The sequence below is a fragment of the Taeniopygia guttata genome, chromosome 1A (genome assembly GCF_048771995.1).
Source record: "Taeniopygia guttata chromosome 1A, bTaeGut7.mat, whole genome shotgun sequence".
NCBI lineage: Eukaryota > Metazoa > Chordata > Aves > Passeriformes > Estrildidae > Taeniopygia > Taeniopygia guttata.
The window spans coordinates 44700260-44723656 of record NC_133025.1 but is presented as its reverse complement, the minus strand read 5'-3'; the positions used below and the strand labels follow the sequence as shown (position 1 = coordinate 44723656).

At 36.0% G+C, this 23397-nt stretch overlaps 1 protein-coding gene and 1 non-coding gene across 9 annotated transcripts in view; both read right to left on the bottom strand.

Moving 5' to 3' along the window:
* Nucleotides 1–8398: 8398 nt before the first annotated feature.
* The window catches only part of NEDD1 (NEDD1 gamma-tubulin ring complex targeting factor), a 257109-nt gene continuing 242110 nt past the window's right edge, over nt 8399–23397 (bottom strand). For all 8 annotated transcript variants that reach the window (XR_012053499.1, XR_012053495.1, XR_012053498.1 and 5 more), the window contains 3 exons: nt 15343–15440; nt 12142–12301; nt 8399–12049 (listed from right to left, as the gene is read on the bottom strand). The gene's annotated coding sequence lies outside the window, so the exon portion shown is untranslated. The remainder of the gene's footprint in view (nt 12050–12141; nt 12302–15342; nt 15441–23397) is intronic.
* MIR135A-1 (microRNA mir-135a-1) lies at nt 9142–9214 on the bottom strand. The gene has a single exon (NR_049085.1). It is a non-coding gene; the product is annotated as a microRNA mir-135a-1 (primary transcript).

Sequence of the window (23397 nt, the reverse complement as noted above, 5' to 3'; positions counted from 1 at the left end):
AATTGTCTGAAGCACAGGTTGCACAGATAATCAATAACAACTGTCAGTGTTTTGGTGTTATTCAGTTTCCCGTTTACATGGAGGAGAATCACAAGCGAGAACCTTAATCCGCACACGCTTCAGGACTTTTCCCTGCTCAGTAGCAGCTCTCCTGGAAGCTGCAGCGACGCCTCTGTCACACTGGTGACAGCCAAGCCTGGGCAGCTCCCTCCCTGCTGCACAGACAAGATCTGGGACTTCTGATATCCTGGGGTGAGAAGGGGCTCCCAGCTCCCTGGCATGAAGCTGGTACTCAAACCACCATATCAAAACAAGGATCATAACAGCTCCAGCACACCCAAACTGTCCACAGCTGACAAATCTTCTAGCTGTGCCACCTCTCACCAGCCATTAGGAATGAGTCAGGTTTTCACAAAGTTCTGCCTTGCAGCAATCGGAGATTTTTCAAACCAAAACAAACCCAAGAAAACAAACAAAGAAAACATTAAAAACCAAACCACTAAAACAAAACCCCAAAAGAACCAAAAAGTAAAAAAACCACCAAACCTATTCATTTACAAAAATGGAGGTTCCTGTCAGACAGCAATAGTTCAAATGACACAGGGGTTGATGTTTCCACACCTGAGGATCAGATGCATGATATTGCTTACAGAGAACAAGTAAGACTTGCAAGACTTTTGTGTTCTGCATTTGCAAAAGACATCATTGAGGTATCAGTGGAAAAGATGCTATCACAGACTGAAGCAGAGGTACATATTAGCATTATTGACTAGCAGCACTGACTGATCTTTTAAATTTAGTACCAGATTTATCTCCCTGCTGTCTACAACCACAAGTACCTGAAGATTAGCAATTTACAGGAACTGTCATATGGAAAGACAGGATGAAATCTTGTGGTCTGTTTTCATACAAAAATCAAATTCAAATTCAACCAACCAAAAAAAAAAAAACCAAAAACCCAAACCTACCTCACAATGGAGGGCGGTTTTTATTTTGTTGGGTTTTTTAATCTTTATTTGCCAATGTTGTATATTGGCTGGAAGTTTGAACCATTCTGTAGGTGCTATTCCAAAAAAGCAGTGTCCCTGGAGAATTAATAGCAGTGATCACTAGAATAACTCTTCATAAGTCCCTCGAGTCTCTGTAATTAACATGTTAAACTGCACTTAGAGGGAATAAAGTATCATTATACACAGAATAAATCATTTCAAATTACTGAATTATTTGTCTGTACAATTACCCAGATAATTATCTAAACTTTATTAATAAAAGGTTTCATTAGCTACCACTTACTCTGGCTAGAACTAACCCATTGAGCTTTTACTCTCAAATACATGCACAAGGTAAAATACAACGTAAACGTTATAGGCATTAAAAAAAAAAAAAAAAACAGAACTAAATTATATGCTGAGCTCATTTTGAGACCATAGTTTTGCTACACAGCGTGCTTTCCTGAACTGAGCTAACTAGAGGCAGATACTGTAACACAAAGCATAGGAAAGGAACTGAATATTTACCAAAGCATAATCAGCCAAGGTGAACCTTAGGGTTAAGATACAGGGTTGAAATTGAGGAAAATTGACCTGTGACACATTCAAGCAGAATTTCATGCACCAGCTTGCCTATATTTGAAGGCAGAACCTTACTTCAGCAAATTTAGGGTTTATCAAAGCTATTTGCATGGTGGTACACAGTTCGAGTCTAATACAGGGGTAAGATAACAAAGTGAGAAATAAAATTGACAACAAGATGGCATTACTGCAAAGACTAAGAACAGTGCTTGAGCAAGGTCTTCCTAAGCAGCATGGCTGGTCACACACATGGGGCTGCTCTGAGAGAAATGAAACCTGAAGGTCTTGCTCTTTCTAGAGCTGAGGCACACCAGATGCAGGTATGTGACCCAAAGGGGATGACTTTGTCTCTAGAGCCATGGCTTAAACAGTCTTACACTAAATAAAACTGCTGTATGATCTCATTATCGGGAAGATGTAAAACCTTTGGGAATTTTGCTTTCTTTCATTTTAAATCAAGTCAGTAATGACTTTGTCACTGTTATAACCTGCTGCACATGCAGGATTCATGCATGCACTTGATATCCTGCTGTGGCCCCAAGTTCAACTCCATAATCCAGCAGCCACATCAGCTGAACTCCAGTAACTGCTGCCAGCCCTCAGCAAACGCAAATTGAAATGACTGAGGTTCAAAGTCATCTTTCCTTTAATTTTCAGCATACTAAAAACACGTATATGGACAGGTATAGCGCTGTAAACACCCATTCTGCAGCTACCTCAGCCATAATTCAAGCACATGTCTAAAACCTTAACCATTATGGTATGTGAAGAGGCATGTAATGTTTTATACACAGACTCCCTTGCCATTTATAAGTTGCACAGTAACATTTTTTTCTCCCACATATTTCACTTTTGATCATATGGCTTTCTAGGAATCAGGCACAGAAATACCTTTGTTTTCTGGCTCTGGGAACCTACCAATTCCTAAACTTCACATATTACTTCTTTCCTTCTGATACATCCCAACCTCAGCTGCACAACTCAGAAATGTACTCTAGAGCTGTACTCTAAATGTACTCTAAACTCTTTGATTTCAAAAAACATCCCATTCCAGATGTGATACTGATGGTGCTCATACTTACCCAGCTGATGAGTTATTAGGATGCTTAAGGCTTTACCTGAAAACTCTTGAACTCTTATCGAATATGTGAATTGTGATATCTGGAGTGGAAATTCCTCGCCTTTTCCAACTAAAGTTGTTCTACTTCAGGGGAAATCCTACCTGTCTTTGTAGCCATGAAGAAGGTTAGGTCTCAAGTGCCCTTTCCACTGGTTTGCTATGCAGTGTGGGACCTACTATTATTATGTAACTGAAGACTTTGCCAAAATGCATGTAAAAGATCGCTTCTCCCTTCTTTTGAGATTTGTGTATGGCTAAACTTCTAAACAGAGAACTGGACATCTTTTTGTTCTTCTTTGATTTTATGTATGTTACTTCATAAGTTTTTATGTTGTTTCATAATTCTATCATATGAACATTGATACTATTGAGGAATTAATGCCTTAACATAGATCATTAATAGTGTTGGAAAGGTTATATTCAGTGGATAGACTCTCACCTCAAACTATTAGAGCAAAGTTGATACTTTTTTTTCCTAAGTAGCTTGTGGTTCTGGGGTTTTGGTTTGAATATTTTTGGTAAGCTGCTGAAGAAAACAGCAGATTACCAAAAATAGAACATAGAAAATTTCAGCCTGATCAATGTATTGATAACTGAAAGCAACATATTATAACAAAGCAATATGCAACTTGGACTTCAAGAATCACTACTTCAGATTAAAAAAGTTATGTATAGACTTACACTGTGTCTTCTAACTTTAGATTTTAACTGCCTTACAGTAGACATATATCAGAAACACTGGTTTTCCCTCAGCTAGAAAAATTGTCAAAGTCAGTACAGACTTGGCTACCTTACAAATTCTAATTCAAAATATAATCTCAGAAAAAGATTCCTAGTACTGGGATCCTGCTCCCGCTCTTGGGAAGGGAATCATAGCAGGTATGAGCATCCCCTCTGATGCAGTTGTAATGACTGGAAAGAAATGTGGGTTCTTAGACACAGACAAGCAGAACTTCATACCGTGCAGACACACCTGTAAGTACCTGGTGACTGAACAGGAGACTAGCATTTTTTCTTCCCATGGTATGGGAAAAGGAAAGAATCACACTTTAATTTTTGTGAGTTTCTCTGTCTTGAAAAGTGCAAGAGATGAATTATAGAAAGTTGTGTTTAGCAAGAAGTTTTGTGAATAGCAAGCAGTGTGCACAGTCCTAACAGTTCATGAACCATCTCAGCTCAAAAAGCATGCCTGACGGTCACAGAAGACCATTTAAATATATTGCTGTATGTTAGAAACTCCATTACTGATGCAGGCTCATAGAAGGAATTTTTTGGAGCAGAAATTTTACCATGGCAGTGGAATTTTTACAGCTATGCCCTCAGGATTTGGTAGCCCCAGACTGCTTGTCCACTGCTGTGAGGGCAACTATCAAAGCAATTTGACTCAGCTGTACTCACAACATTAGAAAAGACACAGGCTTAAAACCAGGAGTCCCTCACTCAGCATGCCCAAGGATTTCTACCACTAAAATGCATGAGTACAAGACGCTGAAGGTCTCACTTCACCTATGTGCTTGCTATTCAGCTGCACTAGCCTTGTGGTTGAGAATCAGCATGATGCAGAACTGCCTATAAGCCTGTAGGTACCCTCATGAGCTACTTTTCAGTAGAGAGAGCTGTGCAGTCACATTGAAAGTAAGATTGGTTTGTCTGACTGTTGCTCATTACTGACATGAAATGCAATCAGGCAGTGCATTTCTCATTGGTATCAAGGTAACAGTGTCAATTGGCCTCCAACCTACCTGGTTGTCTCTGAACTGCTCCCCAAAATCACTGTATGATGTTGTCTTCTTGCCCCTATGTCAGCAGAAAGTTGAATATTGTCACAGCCTGAACAAAAACACCCACCACTTTGCCCAGCTTCCCACGCTCCAGAAAATGCTGGTGGTGGAAGGGTTAAGAGCCTTTCTGATAGCAGACAGATCATGCTGAATTCTTCAGCACCACCATTGTGAGATATAAAGAAGTGTTTTTCAAGATTACATATCTCCATAGGTTATACTGTTATTAAAAGGAACTGCGTTTACACAGTAGGGAATTTAAGTCGGAAATGTGACACGCCTAGCAAAAATGTGAACTGGAACAAAAATTACCCAGGGAAGAAGCACCTTAAACCTTTCATTTCAAAGGATCTGCGCTAAGCCTGAAGAGAGCAAATAATGAGCGATGAAAGGCGTCTTTGTTATGCCGTGATTTCAAAGCTCTGCCAAAATGTCAAACAATCAATTTAATCAATCAGAAAATTAAAGAATGTGGTAGATTCCCAAGGTAGCTTGATGTTTTAGCTCTGCCAAGTAATTTAACTACTGCATAAAGCTTATGTCACAATAGCAATTACTTAATAAGGCATTTTTGTCTGTGTTGATGTAAAAATACAGTTTAGTTTTCAAATTATTTGCAGCTGTGTCCCTACTTGGATCAAGCATGCAATACCTCCAGTGTTTACATTTCGTGCTTCAAGCATGATTTATTTCAATTTTTATCACAATATATCCTTCAAAAGTTTCCTATTATCTCAAAACAAAGAAATTTATTTCTTAAAATAGGCGGTCATGAGGTCATATAAGAAAAAGAAGACACTGTCTTGTTTCACATACAAGACTCACTGCACACTTCAGACACCACTGGCAGAATTCCTATGATTTCAAATACATATTCTTTTTGATGTTTACATTTCAAATTTGGTTATTTATTTCAAGCCAAAATTAAACAATCTTGAGAATCCTGTATTAATATAAATTAAATTTGTGTGAAACTGTGAAACAGTCTACCCTGAACATTTTTTATATTATAGGTAATTTATTTTCTATTTCTCTCAAAGGAAAAAATTTGATAGACTTGTTATAAATGTAGATTTTCTTTTCTTCTAACAAGCCAAATAAAATTAAAGATCCATTTTGTTAATGTGAAATTAATTGCAAAAGTTTTAAGGTAAAAGGTTCAATGAGGACTTAAATACGTTATTTAGAAAACTTGAATACACTAATATTGTCTGCCAAAATAATAATCCTCAATAAAAATTAAATAAAATTTCATTTTATTTATGAAAATAAAAAGGCATTAAATGTAATATCTTAGTTTTAAATCAAATTGTTTGAGATATGGTTTTATTATCTACACTTTTGCACATTCCAGAAATTTCTTGTGAGCTCTACCTTGTGTCAGTGGAAAGAAATACATCCTATGCCTACCTGTAACTATTTGGAGAGTATCTGTTTTTCTCTTTTATCTTTTAAAATTTTAAATGCTGACATGAAATAATCATAAACTCTGCCAATTATATACCTACAGTCCAGTTTTTAAAGGAAAAAAGCATTCAGCACAGCAAACAAAGCCTGACCTGCACTCCTGACAGCAGGTGGTGAGTGTCTTTGTGATCTTGGAGCCCATTAGTATGATCTCCTTCAGTGGTCAGATGAATAGGGACCTTCCTTTCAGAAGCCACAGTGAGTTTCACAAAAGCTTCTCAGCAGAGGAGGGCTGGAATGAATCCAGTCATGCAGCTTTTACTAACCCCCTGATCCTTTCTTTGGCTCCCCATCTCCACTGCCTACCTTCCTCTCCCTGTCCCTCTACTTTTTGTTTCCTGGTCTGGTCTTATTGCCAATGGAAAAAGACTACAATGAAGACAGCAAAAATATCCCACAGAAATGTATTGAAATGGACCATAAGTGAGGAGCTTCTCAGTATGACCAGATCTGCACTTACAGAAAATTCTGCAGAAGATGCAAGAACTTTGGCCAGAGATGAAGCACCAAATTTGTATCGCCTCTGAATACTGTCAGTCTCCAGATTTTATCAGACAGGGCATCCCCACATACCTCCTTCTAACAATTTTTAGATGCACAAGTGCTTCCAGGGCTGAAGTACCAAGGAGACACTCTACCCATTGTATTTTCTTGTGGAGGTAGGAAAAATTACCATAAACACTGGGAAACATAAGTGAAATAACCATAAAAAAACATTTGTCCCAAATAGGGATCAAACATTTTTTCTGTAATGATTCTTGGAATTTCCCTACTTGCTGACGTTTTAAAAGTAACCAAGTTAGCTCATTCAAAACAACACATAGGATTGACCAAATCTATTGAAAACTTAGGTCAAGCCAAAAAGTTTCATTTCAAAGTTGAAAAAAAATCCTCCCAAAACATTCAGCTGCCCAAGTAGCTAATTAGGAACAGGCGACACTCAAGATGTTTGAATTATCCAAGAAAGACTTAAGAAATGCTGCTTGGATCTGAGATTACCAAGATGCTGCTTCTCCCGGGAGCTGGTATGTCCACTACCTCAGAAAGTATTTTGGAGGTATAAGTAGAAAATTTTCTTGCTCTAAGGGTGTTAATTTATTAAGAACACACATAATATGGACATTTACAATATATTTAACAAAGAGGCAACTTTAGCATTTCTTCTTTGTGACAAGACCTTGCTTTTTTCTGACAACTGACTACATTTTAAACATACACTTTTTACTCAATTTGACACTGACAAGAAAAATACTCTCTTTGCCATGGTGGCAAGGTGTCACTTAAAACCTGATTGTCAAGGTCTCTCAATGTATAATTCAAAGAAGTGTATCTGAATACATAACGTTTCAGGATATGTAAGAAAGCATATTTCTTGCTCAGAAAAAAATTAGATCAGCTCCACCCTGGAGGCAGAGGGAAGGAAAATAATTAGGATATAAATACTAAGATTTTTTCAGCTACAAATAGACTAAAGAAGGTTATCTACAACATCTACAGATTAACTACTCCTAGAAAGAAAATATAATCCCAAAGTAACACCCTCTCCTTCACTAACACCCTAGGGCATGACCACTCCAGGAGAGGTCATTGCTCATTAACTCCAGGGTTGAACACTCATGGGCACTTAGAGCTGCTTCTGAAGTAGTCAGCAGAGTTAAATTTGCAAACATGTAATGAAGAGAGTTATTGAAGCACATTTAGGCCACTCTGGTGCCTAGTTTCCAAGGGTGAGCTCACCTCTGGTGTTATTTCAGAGTGCTGTAACTTTTGACTCTTGAAATAATTTGGAAACAAAATGCAGTACTGAAAACATAATCTACAGGTGGGATTGTAGACTACTTTTCAAAGTATAGTTTTTAGTAATTAAATTTACCAACAGAATAGTTTAATAGTTTAATTAAACTAGTAGAAATGGAGAAAAAAAGAGTACAGGAACCCATGTTTAAAGGACTTTGTCTAAGGTCTCTGAAAAGTCACAGTCAAAGTAGGTATTGAAAAGATGAAGACAATTTGTATCCTAGCCAAATACAAAGTCAAAAAATCAACACAGTTTTTTATCTTGGCTGTACACCCTGGATACTATTGGAAAAAAATTTGTTAACACATGAGGAAAATAGTTTTTCTTTTAATAGGAATCTGAAGATAATGTGTTCTATAGGTTTTTATACTTTTCTTTCACATGGCATCATTGAAGAAAACCTATGTCTACCCTTTTTAAGCCCAAGTAAGACTGAAATATTTGCCACACAACATCTGGGAATTTCATCATGGTTAATTTCTCCATGTGCTGTTTGATTTACATAAGAAATTAAAATTTATAATAAAATGGGAAATATACATCCTGCCTAATTATTGCTGGGGCTTTTCACCAGAAGATGACCTTAGTTACAATAAAGTCAGTATTTTTAGCAGAGAGAAAAAAAAAATCACATCTAAGAGAAATAATAAAGGAGTCAAAGTACCAAAAAATAAATAATGTTTTATTAACATATGCTTCAGAGAAATATTACAACAGAAAAATTGGAAATAGTTGCATCAGAATAAATAACATTCCCCAAAACATTCCCAAAGGAAATTGGTATACAAAAGCCAAGGAGATGGAGCAGTAAGGCAATATGTGGAATAGCAGCACTGTAAGGATTTTGCCAGAAATTGTTTTCTGAGCCCAACAACTGTCAGCCTTCATCCCAGTTCCAGAAAGGAAAAGAATAAGCACTTTCAGATAGACATGCAAGCAGATAAAAGAATTCTTTTTTAATTCCTGGTTACATCTCAGATTTGCTCTTAAACATGGAAATAAAGATTCTGGAGCAGTTGCTAACAGGGTAGACCTTGCTTTGTTTCCTTCCTTATTTCCGAGCACTTAGAAATTCATTGGCATTTCTTTGTATTCATTTTGGCATGTGTTTATTAGCTATATTAAATTCTTAGCTAAGGGTTTCATATACAGTGTTATCTTTTGCAGAAAATGAAAGATGCATGAACAATTTAAATATTGAACACTGGTGTAAAGATGGATCATCTTGTTACAAACTGATTTCCTCTCATCAAAATTCATGGGTGAAGGATGAAGAAACAAAATGCAAAACCATGGTAGTCAAAGTGATGACACACTAAACCATCTTCCAATCATTCTCCATAACTCTACAACTACAGCATTCTATCCTGATGGCCCCATCTGAGTTGATGATTTTTCACAATGTATTTCATGGCTTCCATCCCTACATGAGACTTTATTACTATCACATAGGAATAAAAAGCCATAAAACACTAGAGTGAATTTATCTTGATCAGATGCAAAACTTATTTTCTTCACATGATTTCATCACCATTCCAAAACTAACCAATGATTTCATGCTACATTACTGAACATTTTAAACTACATTTCAATGACAAGAAAGACACTGAAATGGTTACATCACAAATTAACAAAGCTTTAGCCTTTTGAACACATTCCTACCTATGAGGAATCATATGAAACAATCACAAGACACAGCCATTTAATTCACTGATAAAAGACAGGACGCCACAGAAAAATATCACTTCCACATACATCTTTCAAGACATAAGGAAAGACAAGAGACACAAAAGAAACTGGTATAGATAAACGCTATGAAAGCATCACTACCAGCATCTTTTTCCTAATTTTCCTTAGTAACTTCCTGGCATGCATTATAAAAAAAAAATCAGACTCCAACACTAAGACATCTTTAAGACATCTGAGCTTAACTGCAGAAGCAGAACAAGATTCCCTACTTATGACACTGAAACAGCTACTGTCACAAAGCTCCTGTCAAATATGACTCTCTCATCCCTAGGACTTTTACCTTCTTGGCTATGACAAATTTACTATAGCACCAAAGTCCATATTTCTCCTGATGAAAGACCAAATGAGACAAATTATAAAATATCCTTATTTTCTAACCCAGACTATAATACTGAGGTCCTGGTCTGAACACAGTTATTTATTAGTGTAATTACTATTCATCTTCTTATTACTACTAATTGGCCAAGTAGAAACACAAGGGTCATTGAAAAGTCAATACAATAATTTAACTGCCATTTGAAAATAATTTTGCTTGTGCACTTGCAAACAAACTAGGCTACTTCAGAAATGTCTCAAGCTAAAATCTATTCTTTACCAAAAATATTCTACATCTTCCCAGCCATGTAGACCCATTGGCATGGGACCAATATTAATTCGGATCTAGTGTTGACACTAGAACTCAAAATTAACTCGGGTTTGATTTTTATACTGCTATCCTTTCTTGCTTACTAAATCCTACTTCTTGCATAAGAAAATGTTGATAGCATAGAAAAGAGTGAGAAATCATTAAATGAAAGGAAGTGCATAAATAAATTCAATTATCATGCATAAAACATGCAAATGACTTAAAGACTGCATATGAAACTCCAGTTTATTTTCATTTATCTCAGGTTGCACTTTTGAGAGAGAAAGAGACACTAATCTGATCCAGATTAATGCACTCCCAAACATTCCCATTTGTTTTTAGGTGAGGGTTAAAATAGACATATTAAAATAAACACAGCTGCTCACCTCCCTCAACCCTGTTTCATTTGTGGAAGAAAGTGAAAACTAAAAATTATATCATAGGCTTGAGAATCTAGATTATTCCTGAACTCCTCAGGATGGCCACTTTTCCACTTTCACGCTTTTTTTTGTTTGTTTGTTTTGTAATGGAAGACTACTTTGTCTCCAAACTATTCCAAAACCAAGCTAATGGCTCAACACAGAGAGCAGGGTAGGAAGTGTTTGGGCTTGTCTAAATCATCCCCCTTCTCCCTTCTCTATCCAGAATAGTGATGAAGATGGATAATTTTAAACCGTGTGCAGTCAGTCCCTAAGGGGGCTCCATCCAAAGCTGGCACACTGCTGCTTCATCGCGTGGGAAAAGGGGATTCGCAAGTGGGCTTATGATGCCGGGCTTTGCTCCACCAGCAAGTAGGAACACAATACAGACTAGGGCCAAACACCTTTAACCTGACACCTCTTCAGGTTTCACTGCCCAGGGATTCCCCCCACCCCAGTCTCTGCCCAATTATCTGGCTCTACAAATAGCAATCCCCCAGCCTCCCCTCACTTCTGCTGCTGGAGCTGGGTGCTGGTCCCTATCACTCACCCTTGCCTAGGGAGCACCCAGGGACAAGCCGCTGAGGATGAGACCAGTACCCATAACACTGAACAAAGGGGAAGTGGAATTTCTGGGGCTGATCCTGCCCCTAGAGAAAGGCAAGCACATGGAAGAAAAATGCCCAGAAAGAAAAAAGAATGGAAGGTCCCATTCACATCCACTGGGAGAGGAAGGTTAAATAAAGCAAACAAAAAAGGTCACCAAACTAATTTCATACTGAAACCAATGAATTTAGATTAGAGACCCAAAGGGGAAAGGTTAGGATGTTATCAGTGACATAATTTCTCTTCCCTTTTGTTAAAATGATTGGATATTAAACCCCTCCAACACAATGGGACACACTTTCTGCAGGGTGGAGGGAAGCATTCAAAATCTTACATTTCTTTGATTATTTTTTACATAGATTATCCTCCTGAACTATAGACATTACACCATGAAAGCACAAAAACACATACATGTAGACTCAAACATATATTCACACATATGGTTTCAGACACAGACCGACTTCTGCTGACAGCCTGATTCAAGAGAGATTTTTATTAGAATTAATATCTGCATGTTTGCAGATGCTGAATTAGTTGCAATAAATAACAACAATAAGGCTGAAATCTGTCAACATCTTGACAAATATTCAGAGAGCTAGTTAGTATACACTTATAATATTCATTGCTCCTAAAAGAGAAAATGATCATACAGTAACCAAACCCTAAGTAAGAGCTAAAGATATTCACCTCATGAAGCCATTTCTCAACTAGCCCCTTGGCACTTGCTGGAATTATTCGCAGCACGAGCTCTACTTTTTCATTTTCTGCTGACTCCATGTGGGTAATTTCTCTCTTGTGATTAAAAGTGAGCTTGTCAATTCCTTCAAAGCATTTCCTTAGGTAGGAGGTGGAGTGGATCCTTTGTCTCAAAAAGGATTCCTAATAGATCATTGCTGCATCTAGGGAAAAAAACCTGGAAAATGATAAAAAATGAACTTTAGAGGTATTTATATAAACGTATTTTACACCAACACCAACAGCAGACAGATGAAATGGACTGTTTACCTTGAAAAGAATAGTCTTTTCTTCACCAGATAATAATTCAAGGCCTTCCTGAATGTCATCCAAAAGCGATTCTGCCTCCTTCAACTTATCCAGCATCTGGGGCTGCGAGATAACCCTTGTGGCATTGGTCTCCTTCACTGACTCCCTCGTTATTAGCCTCCTGGTGGGTGAGATAGAATACAGTGAATGTAATAACCATACTTCACACAACAGGCTCTCTCTCTCTTTTAAACTGAAAATCCCCTTATTACAAAACAAGGGGTGTTCTTTTTCTTCTACCTTTAAGTAGGACTGCCACATTCATTGCTTTTTACAAAAACGCAGCTGCTTTTTAAGCTACAGATAAATAGAATCTGCTAGGCAGTAATTCTGCTCAGTCTGAATGTATTATTTTCTAAGTCACTTTGGTGAGGCACTTTTTATTATGAACTGGAATGAACAGGGAAAGTCCTTTTCTTGACTAATTATGACTATGCTTTGTTCTATACTATTAACTTACAATGCCAGATTGGTCAGCATTTTTTTTTCCCTTCCTTCAACTAGTTCAACAAATTACATACTTTTTTTCTGGGAAATTAGAGAGTTAATAATTAAGACTTTATGAACTGATGACAAAAATATAAATAACATTGAACAACAAACAACATTCAATCCCTTTGATATGCACTATGCAATCTCCTATTTTAACATCACAGATGCATGGACAGGAGTTACTTTGACATGATCTACAGTATTTTCTTCTCAGAAAGATTTTTTCAACTAGGTGTTTTCTAACTGAGGAAAAAGCAAAGTTGAAACACCATTTTTCATACACCTATCCCCTAGCATACTGTTATTGTATTCCCTATTTATGAAAATCAAGAAAGACAGAATAGAAAGGAAAGCTATAAAGACATTAAACCAGGAAAACATCAGGACATCTGTTGTTTCCCACTATAAGACATAATGTTGTATGTTTGAGAGACACTTGTGGTTTGTTTGTTTGTTTTGAAGTAGCCACTTTAAGGAATGGATTAGTTTGCAGAAAAGGTTTCAATATTCCCCAGTAATAATAAAAGCTAGAATGTCATTCTGAGGTGTTGAGGCCTTCAGTAATCCATAATTCCTGACTTTTGCCAGGTAAATAAAACAAAGTAAAACATAGCTACATTCCAAGTGAAAAACAACACCTTTAGCTTCATGGTTGTACACACAGACACAACGAGAAATGAAATGTAAGCATTTGGGTATCACAACATAGATCCATTTATATAATATATACTGTGCTGAATGGAGTTAAAATAAATAAATAAGAAAAATATTTCCTCCTTAAAATTAATTTTCAATACTTTTGAGTTGAAAACCATCAGTATAGTAGAAAAACCTGTCAGCAGAACTGCTTCTACCCAATAATCAGGTTTGCAAAGGAGAACAAATTCTGGAAATAAGAACGTGTTCAGTGAAAGAAAATTCACATTGCCACCACCTTAATATCCCACTTGCATTCAAAATTATCCCATTCCTATCTGTTTCTGCCTGAAATATTATGGGGGATATTTATTGTATATTTTTCAAACACCTACTGTAAAAAAAAAACATATATAGATATAACAACAGTGACACCACTTTGAGAAGCTAAAACTTACTTATTCCATGAGGTATTTCTCTGATACTTGGTAAACTATGAACCCTTTTGGCTTGCTTGTCACCATATCCATTGACCAACCTGAATACTGGAGTATCAGGAGAAGCTAATTCATGTAAATTGAACAACAGTTGGTTCTACTAAAAAATAACATGTATCAGTGGAGCTTCCAAGATGTGAAAGCAAATGAACACATCCACACAAACATTTATTTAACTTTATTTTAGTACTAAGCCGAGTGTTCATGTACACTCTAATATGTCCCTCCATATTATCTCTGAAACAAGGACATGATCTAGCATATTGCAAATTTAGGTATGTTATCTTTTGCACTAAACTAATAAAAGAATTTTGAAATGCTTATTCTTGCTTGATTAAAAATATAACTGGATCTGTCAATTTAGCAACGTTTCTTTTCAGGAAGTGACAGTAAGGACCCTAAAAAAAATACCTGTGAATGTGAGAAGCCTTACCAATGTGGGGTACTGTTTTTCCTAAATTAATTTCAGAATTAAAGATATCCTCAGTAATTTTGTTGAGAATGCCATTCTTTCAGGCATGAAAAGCCTTCAGATTACTGATTATCCCACTTTCAACAAGGCTAGTATCAATGGAGCACAATATATTTTGATTAAAAATGAACCAATTTAATTTTAGCTGAATCAATTAAACACAGTGAAATAGTCAGATTCCACCCTGTGCTCATCCTCTTCTGAGCATTCCCTGAGAGCTTTTCACAATAGCCAGGGTAATGGTACAGAGTGATTGAGTGACTTGACAAACATTACAGACCTAGTAGAGGCCCATTTACATACAGGGGCAAGATCTAGAAACTCTCAATTTTGTACTTTACCCACCTGACCATGTTTCCCTTCACTTCAGAAGTGAGAATCAAAATGAAGTAGAATTCAGAAAAAAAAAAAAAAAAAAGAAAATATCCCAAATCTCCTATCTTTACCAAACCATTTTGTAGCTACTCCTTTCCCTTGCAGCTCTATTAAGATAGCTAATATGGAAGACATATGACTTCCAATGTATTATTTGCATGATTAAAAGCAAGTGTTTTACAGGTGCTTTTAGATATGCATGCATCTTGAACGTTCTGCAGAACATTCATTAGCAGATTACATATACCTCTAAACACTGACTCGATATTTCAGGGAAGAGACAGCAGTAAAGCCCAGGTTTTTATAAATTTAAAAATAATTTAAGAAATATTTTGCTAAAAATGTTCTTTACCTGTTTCTAGTTTTACTTCATGGAGTACAATGAGAAACAAGACATACAGAAATGGTTATTCGTCTTTGTCACTTGCTTACTAACTTACTGAGAGGCTGCGTCTCTATTGTTTCTGAGCTCATATCATAAAAACTAATTAGAAATCAATTTGAGACAATGAACTTTAACCTTTAATTTCCCCTCATTATTCTAAAGTGGCACAGCTAAGTTGGAAAAGTTTTAAATAATGGAAGTCAGTGAAGCCTAAATCACACACAATGGTGAAAGCTGAGATGCGAGATGGAGATGAAATCTAAAAGCTAATTAAATTCAACAAGAGCCTCTCCAAGGCAACATACCAGCTTAGCCTCCCATGCTAACATTTCGTTTTGAAGGGTGCAGTAAATGGAGGGCCTTTTATGGCTGCAGTTTTCACAATATGATCCACCAGCTAAACCTGAGAGGGGAGAGAAAAAAAAGATTAGATGCATGGATTACTGTACTGAATAGATGCCAAGGCCAAGATAAAAAGAATAGATAAGTTAGGGCTTCTGAGGAGCTAAATTTGAAGCCGACCGGCAAAACGGATTGAACTTTATTACCTCTAGTCACTGAGAAATTCCCTAGACAGTTGGATGTAATTTGAAAAGGTCAGAAAAAAAATTTCCTTCACAGTATTATTGCTTCATGCTTTAAGGGTGTACTATTGTGAGATGCCAGCTCTAATAATTTTTATTGACTTGCTCTAGAGAGATGGACAGATGCACAGGGAGTTATGACAGACAGATAAGACATATCCTACCTTTGTTTCCAGTTTTAAAACATATCACACAGTATTAGGTATATTTTAATGTTAATCATTTCATTTTATCCTTTGCCATATCTGAGAAGAATTTCCTTGTTTCTCTAAGACAGCAGAGAAAGAGGGAGGGAGGGAAACATTGGAAACTTGCTACAAATGTTCATATTTGATCTGAGCACTCATTGAATTCTTTGTGAATCTGAAATGCATAACTGAAATTCAGTAAATGCAGTAGGATTTTCCAGACATTTTTAGGTATGCTCGGTTATTTTTTTTCACCTAAAGGGGAGCAGATCTTACTGAATAGATTATAGGAATGACCTTCAGCATACTGACAGTACAAGCTTTATTACCAGTCTGGCTGTCTTGGGAAAAAAAAAAAAAAACAAACCTATATACAAAAAAACCTCATGAAGAAACAGAAAACAAACCCACCCCAATTAAAGTAATTCAATTCTTTGACTTAGCGTTCACAGATCCTTGTAATCAAATACGAACATTTGCTAACATTACACTTACAGTCAATTTTTTGTCATGCAATTAAAATCAAAAGAGATTTAAGAACACAAAGGAAGAATTATCCAGCCCAAGCCCTGGAAAATTTTAATTAACATTAAATTTTCTTTTGCTCAGAAAATATTTTTCCTTCCATTCATAAGAAAAGCATATATATTCCATGTATCCTGACCCTGAATGCACAGCAGAGGCAATTAATGGTCATTAAAATACAGCTCTGCGAGTTCCTCTACTGTATTATTTAAGAAATATTTGAAGATTTTATGACCCCTCCTGCAAGCTGACTAAACCTGACTAAACTGTTTCCACTTGAATAAGAAAGTCATTTCCATATGGTCATGTTCCCACCATTCAAAGTCCTGCACATGTACAAAGGGTAACATGAAATTGCAGTAGAAGACTTGCATATATAAGTAAGTAAATAAATAAATAAATAAACTCACTCTTCCAGAATTTTATGCCTCTCAAAGCAAGTTGGAAACAAACTGTCTTTCCCAAAAAGAGTGACAGAGAAATTAAGTTCTGTTGTCCTTCTGACTTAAACTCAAAGTCGAACTCATGTACCCTATCAATATTTTTGCCAAAAAAACCCTTATTCATCATGAAAAAATATTTGTTCAAAACACAAATTTAATGACCGAACCAAATTTTCCAAAAATATTCCCCCATCAACATATTTTGATGCCATTTGCAACAAATTAACATGATGCCATATCATTCCATGTTTACAAGACATTCACTACCTTTATTGGTATTCCTATTTTTCCCCATCTCCTCAAGGGCAGCACACATAACAGACAACTAACTTCAATTCATTGTACTACATATGGAAGGGGTAGATCTTTAAAATGTTCCATATGACATCCCTCTCGCTCTAAGACAAAAAATGTGTGAGAAGCTGATCCTATTTAACCCTTTTAGACAGGTGACAGCACTCTCCACCTTTTTGTAATAATTTTTAAGGTACTGTTGGCCTCCCATATGACTATTCGCCATGCTGATGGTAAAATTGCACAAAATTCAAAATATTGCTAACTTGCAATGTACCAATAGGTTTAATTAATCACCAAAACAGTTTGCTCAGAAAGGTGAGAAATGTTTGGTTACTTCTAATCAAGATTTCATTTTAAACAATATTCTCTCTGTTTAACAAGTTGTTTGGTTAGGTGCAAGAATCACACTTCTTTCCTTTCCAGCCTCTAAGACTAAAGTGTTGTGATTCAAGTGGAACACCAGTTGGTGTAACAGGATCCCACAAGTAGGATGTCTTAGTTTTTGTTTTTCTGTGTGTGACCAGGAGACTCTGGCATTTATATATATTAAATTTGAAAATGAAGACCTTGCAATTCTGTGTCCTAACAATGAAAGAACTGTAGGTGCCTTTGTCTTGTGAACACTAGATTACTGAAACCCATCCAGCATGTGATTTTAACCAATTGAAAAAACATGAATCCACACAATATTTTTTTTCTGTTGGAAGCACATAACCATGAGAACTACAAGACAGGTATTCCCGGTAAGGTCTTTCACTTGAATGAATTCTTCATTTCTGATACAAAGCTCCTTCTCCCCAAACAGCTGATAACAAAGGAAAATACCATTTGTCTGTCCTGACCAACAGCCAGAGTCCTCACAGGTCTAGAGGGAGGGCTTCATTCTCATATTTTTTTTTACCAAGATTAGATATCACCCATGTAGTCCAGTTTTTTTTCTGACCAGCTGACATGCCTAAGCTGTATCCCTCTTCTTAAGAGGAAAAAGTCCAATCAAACAAAAAAACCCAGAAAAACTAGAAAAACAAATAGCTGGCTTCAGAGCATGCCCCAAACACAATGCTGGTTTTAGATGAGCTCCAGCATAACTTCAGCCTATAGCAGGCCATGTTGCTCACATACATAGCCCATGGAAAACAATTAGGTAACTATTTTACAGATGAGGAAGAAATGCTTGAGAGATGGATATGAGTATAATTACTAACTCCAGAAAGCAGTGTGAAGTGGTGGCTACCAGTTTTACTACTTTCAAGTAGTCCAACAGGCCTTCTTTCTGGAAGGACTAGCTACTGGAAAAGGCTGGATACTTGTCTGTGTGCTTTTGGTTTTGCATTTCTTGTTACACTCAATATAAAAAGTTTCTCAATGAAGACATAGGAGACGTTTCAGCATCTTGCATCATACTGGGGTAGCCAAACTTGTTTTGTATCCCTCAGAATAGGTCCCAAATATTGATGGCCTTAAAGGTCTTTTCCAACTTAACGACTATGAGTCCTTGTCAGTTAATCACTCAGCAAACATTTGCTTTCTCTTAAAAGCCACTCTATGATGTATGTAATTCAAACCTGTAATTTTTTGCTATTTAGAAGAAATAAAGCACTCTCAAAAAAGGCTGCAATACACTTACTAGATATAATGTTATGTCTTGAATGGCAACTCACTCTTAAAATAAATCAGACCTTCTTCAAGATATAGGGAAAAAACATCACTTTTGGATTTACTATGTATTATAGTATATTTTGGCAAATTCTCTCATGTGAACACTGATTCAGCTCTAATATAATTAGACTTAACATGCAAAAACTTATGTTTGAGAGCAATGAAATGCAATTAAAATACCATATGTACTGCAGCAAAGAAAATCCTTTCTTCTTATTAAATTTATAATGAAGGGACCTCAAAAATATACACAGGTACATGAGGAATTTTTAACTGATTTTTCCTTTCAGCATTTCAGCTAGCAATTCAGTGTTCGCTGATCATAATGAAAATCTAAAAATTTGATAAACAACAGCTGCTATCACTTGAATTCGCCTGTATTTCTAAGAGAGGTGAATATCTGTTTCCAATCAGCAGTTGTTTTAAAAGGATTCTCTGATACACAGTTTTTAATGATTCAGGCATTGCACATTGAACTTCAAGCCCTTCACCATTTTTCTACAGTAAACTTAAATCAACTGTCAGAAAGCATCTTTATTCAGCATATTGTTGAATCCTCTCCAAGTTTTACTCACTTTAATAAAACTGAATGTGAATTTTGGTACATTTTTTCCTTGGTATTAGAACTGGTTTTGGAACCCAGAACATATAGGTGAGTAAAGTGTTTGGCTGTCCTACAAAAGTATAATGGAGGTACAGCCAAGGTTCTTCTCACACTCTTTTTCCTATTATCAAGCAAACTAGAATTTATAGAATGCTACACAGGCACCACAGGTTTCTTTTTCAAATTCTGTGTTCCTAAGAGATGAGTATATATTTTTTAGGCATTAGATTTCACTTTGAGTGAAGCTGACTCTCTGTGGGTTCTACTCCAAAAATTAAACTCTGAAATCATTTAAACCTAGTAGCTGTGGTAAAAAAAGCTCTTTTTAAGGACAGGCTTTCTTTAACATCTACCATTAATTTAGACATTCAATACTTTCTTTAAAAGAGTTTTGAAGGACTCTTTATGGCTTTCTGTCCTGACACAGCACTGACCCATATTCGGCCACACTAAAGCTAGAAAGCAGTAACATGCACTTACTTTTTGCTGAATTTCCTTGTTTGTCAAGTGAAATTAAAGTTTCAATTACATAATACATACATATAAATATTTATACATCTATAAATGCATAATATATTACAAATAAAGCCATTGATGAACTGTCAGGACCATCAAGAAGTCATTTTACTTTGTACTGTACAAGCTAGAATGGATGCACCTGTTGCCTTGAAGAGTTTTCACTGAGATAAAAAATACAGTGCTTTCATTATACTGTAGCTGTCCACTACAGCCTTATAACATTTCAGTATTTGATCACTTACAGCATATTTGTCTTTGACAAACAAAACCAAGAGTTAAAATGGTACCATTCCTATTTATGCCTCCCTTCTATGTCATGCTATTTATAAGAATGGGGCTTTTTTCCTTTACTTGTATCAAAACAGTACCTGGAGTCCCTAGCTCCTTCCAGCACAGACCACAACCCAACAAATTCTCTACTTTTTTCCCTCAGAGACCTTATAGCTAAAGTTGGAAAGGAAAGAGAAACACAGAGACTTGCCTAAATCATTCCTTTATCTCTGCTTCAGACATGCATGAACTTAGAGTTATTTTTTTCTAAAGAAAATAAAGAGATCTTATAAAGAAATACATGGAACAAGTAAGGAATCAAAGTTCATGCTATAATGAGGAAATGGGGGAAGAGTTAATATTGTGCATAACATTTTAGAGAACACTAGCATTGTTGAAGTCAGTCTCAAATTGTATAGCTACCAAAAAAAAAAAAAAAAAAAAAAAAAAAAGGACAATCAAAATGAAAACATTTAAAAGTTACATAGTCTAACAAAAAAAAAAAAAAAAAAGCTGGGTAAAATAATATCAAGATTTGATTTTACAGATCTGAGAGCTCATGTGCTTAGAAAGAAGTATTTTGTTGCACTGGGAATTTGTCTGGGTTTTCTTCCTTCTTTCCCAAAGTAAAATTTCCATTCTCATATCCAGAGAGAAAATTAACATTAAAATGGTCTCTGATTTAAACACAGTCTAATACTACTCTGGGGACTAATAAGCATACAGATTATTTTCATCTAAGAGAAAAAGCACTTTTTAGGCTGTTCGGAAAAAGACACCGGCAATTGCTAGAATATACTCCAAATGCCCCCAAAATGGTCAACCAAAGTGGAATTGTCAAGAAAAAGAAGAGAGAGATGATGAGAGTTTTGATAAATTTTCTGTGTGATCTTCAAAGCCATTTTGATGGGCAATGCATTTGTACATGCATACACATGAGTATGCCAAATACAGATAGAAACACATTTGCTATACTATGCAATGACAACTTGCAGACAGGCCTTTTCACTACTTTAAATGCAGTTAGGCATATTTTTATCTGGTCTTGCAATTTTCCTTCTGAGAACCTATAGGCTTGGAAAAGCCATTATTCAAAAATCATGTCTTTTGCAGTAGATACTCAAATTAAATGCTCTCTCTTTATGAGAGACATAAATGTCACACACAGATTTGTTCATAACTGCTGTGCAAGCATCAGTCAGTGCACACATACACATTCAGGAAAAATCAAACTAAATTCAAATACTCATAATGTCTGTTCTACTTCTCAGTTAGCACAGCTGACTATTGAAACCTGGAATAGCTCAGGCTGAGGCTTTACTCATTTCATGCCAGTTCTGTCTGAAACAGGAACTGCCCAAAGTATGAACTCCGTAAGTTCACACAAGTGCACCTTCACACACACACATATACACTATCTACCAGAAGAAAGGGTTGCAGCATCATTGTCATCGATGATGAGGAACGTAGATGGGGGAAACACAATAATAAATGAGGGACTATTGAGGAGAGGCAGTAAGAACAAAACTATGTGAGGTTTAAAAGAAGACAAGAAATCTCTAATATTATTGACAAAGGAGCTAATGGAGTTATCTAAGAAAGGAATTTATTCACATAGCTTGAGTCTTCCTTTCTGAGTATATTTCTGCACAGACTTGGACAACAACACAACAAGCAAACTATCTCTATTGTGGCAGAAAAGGTGGTACTGACCTACTCTGCTTTTCCTTCTCTTACTATCTTGTGTAGTTTTAGATAGTTGAAAGCAATTTTAGATTAAAAGCAGATTGTTTCTAATTAGTATAAATAAATATAAGAGCAACAATTTAGTCTGTATTGAAGAATAGAGAAAAATGTAGGAAATTTAATTTCGAAGTAGAATTAACAAAGACCAGTGATGTGAAAAAGAAATTTTTAGTTATCAGCCTTGATTTGATAGAAGTTTGCAGATAACATACAGTTATTACACTTGTCCTTTTGACATACATATGGTTACTTTAAATAGAGACATGAAGTAAATTAATGAATCAATAAATGAAGGTTGAAGCTGAATCTGAGCAGAAGAGGCATAAGAATATCTATCAGAGAAAAGCATATGGAATAGTTCACATACAAAGCGAGTGTGATTCTGTGATAGCACAGAAATAGTTGATCAAGGAGGAGTTTGCAAGACTTTTTGAAACCTATGCTGACCCAAGACACTTAGAAAAAAAATATTCACCCTTAGTGATAGCAGATGTCTAGAGTAGCCTAGTAGAATAACACATTTTGGTTTTACCTTTGAAAGGCAAAAGAACATTCTTTTCAGGTGCATAACATTACTGACACACTATTAGAAAGAAAGAGCAATTACAGTATAATAAAGACCAAACTAAAACTCATGGCCAGCCTTAAGATCTTTATGTAGAAGAGAAATACGATCAAGAAGAAAAATCAAAATTACCCAAACTGTGTGCCTAGCACAAGGAGAAAGGGAGAGACATGAAAGAGGATCAGGGTAAAAGATGAGGTAAGATACAGTGATAGTATAGAAACAGAGTGAATGCAAAATAGCAACTGGACTATAAGAGAAAAGGAGTCTGGAGAAAGGGGACACAGAATCTGGATGAGATTAGAGGACCTTTCTTCTGGCAGGGTCCTGAAGGCATTTTTAAGTAGGGACCCTTCATACCAATGGATACTTTGAAGTGCAACATGAAAGAGAGAGAATATGTGATATGTGCTTCTCTTTTTTGAGGGCAATGTTAATTGCTTAATGCTGTTCAATGAACTTTAAAAATAGAGAACCTTTAATTGTGCGATAGATTTAGACTAAAACTGACTTTAAAAAAGCCCAAGTGAGTAACTGAGATGCAAGTTATTTTCTATGAGGAAAATAAGGTGAACTGTAAGGTGTTCTAGTAAATTTATAACAAAAAAACTACTTCAGAATGCATCAGACCTCAAAAATTCAATGCTTGAAATTAGAGTAGATACCAAAAAAAAGTCAAAAATTATCCATAAAAGTAGAAGATACTTTTTGACTTGCACTCTATAAAAGTGCAAGCACTCCCCAATGCAGCAACAGCAGTCTCCTTGTTTTGAGAAATACCTTAACAAGTCAGAGGTAGCCCACAGAGCCAAAACTGACACATTAATAGCTTGGAAGACCAGAAACATTGCTCTGATTTAGGAACAAAAAAACCAAAATCCCTGGAATCCACTGGAAATATCCAAACAGAGGGGATGGATATATATAGCCACTCAACTCATTCACAGAGCAGAAACCAAG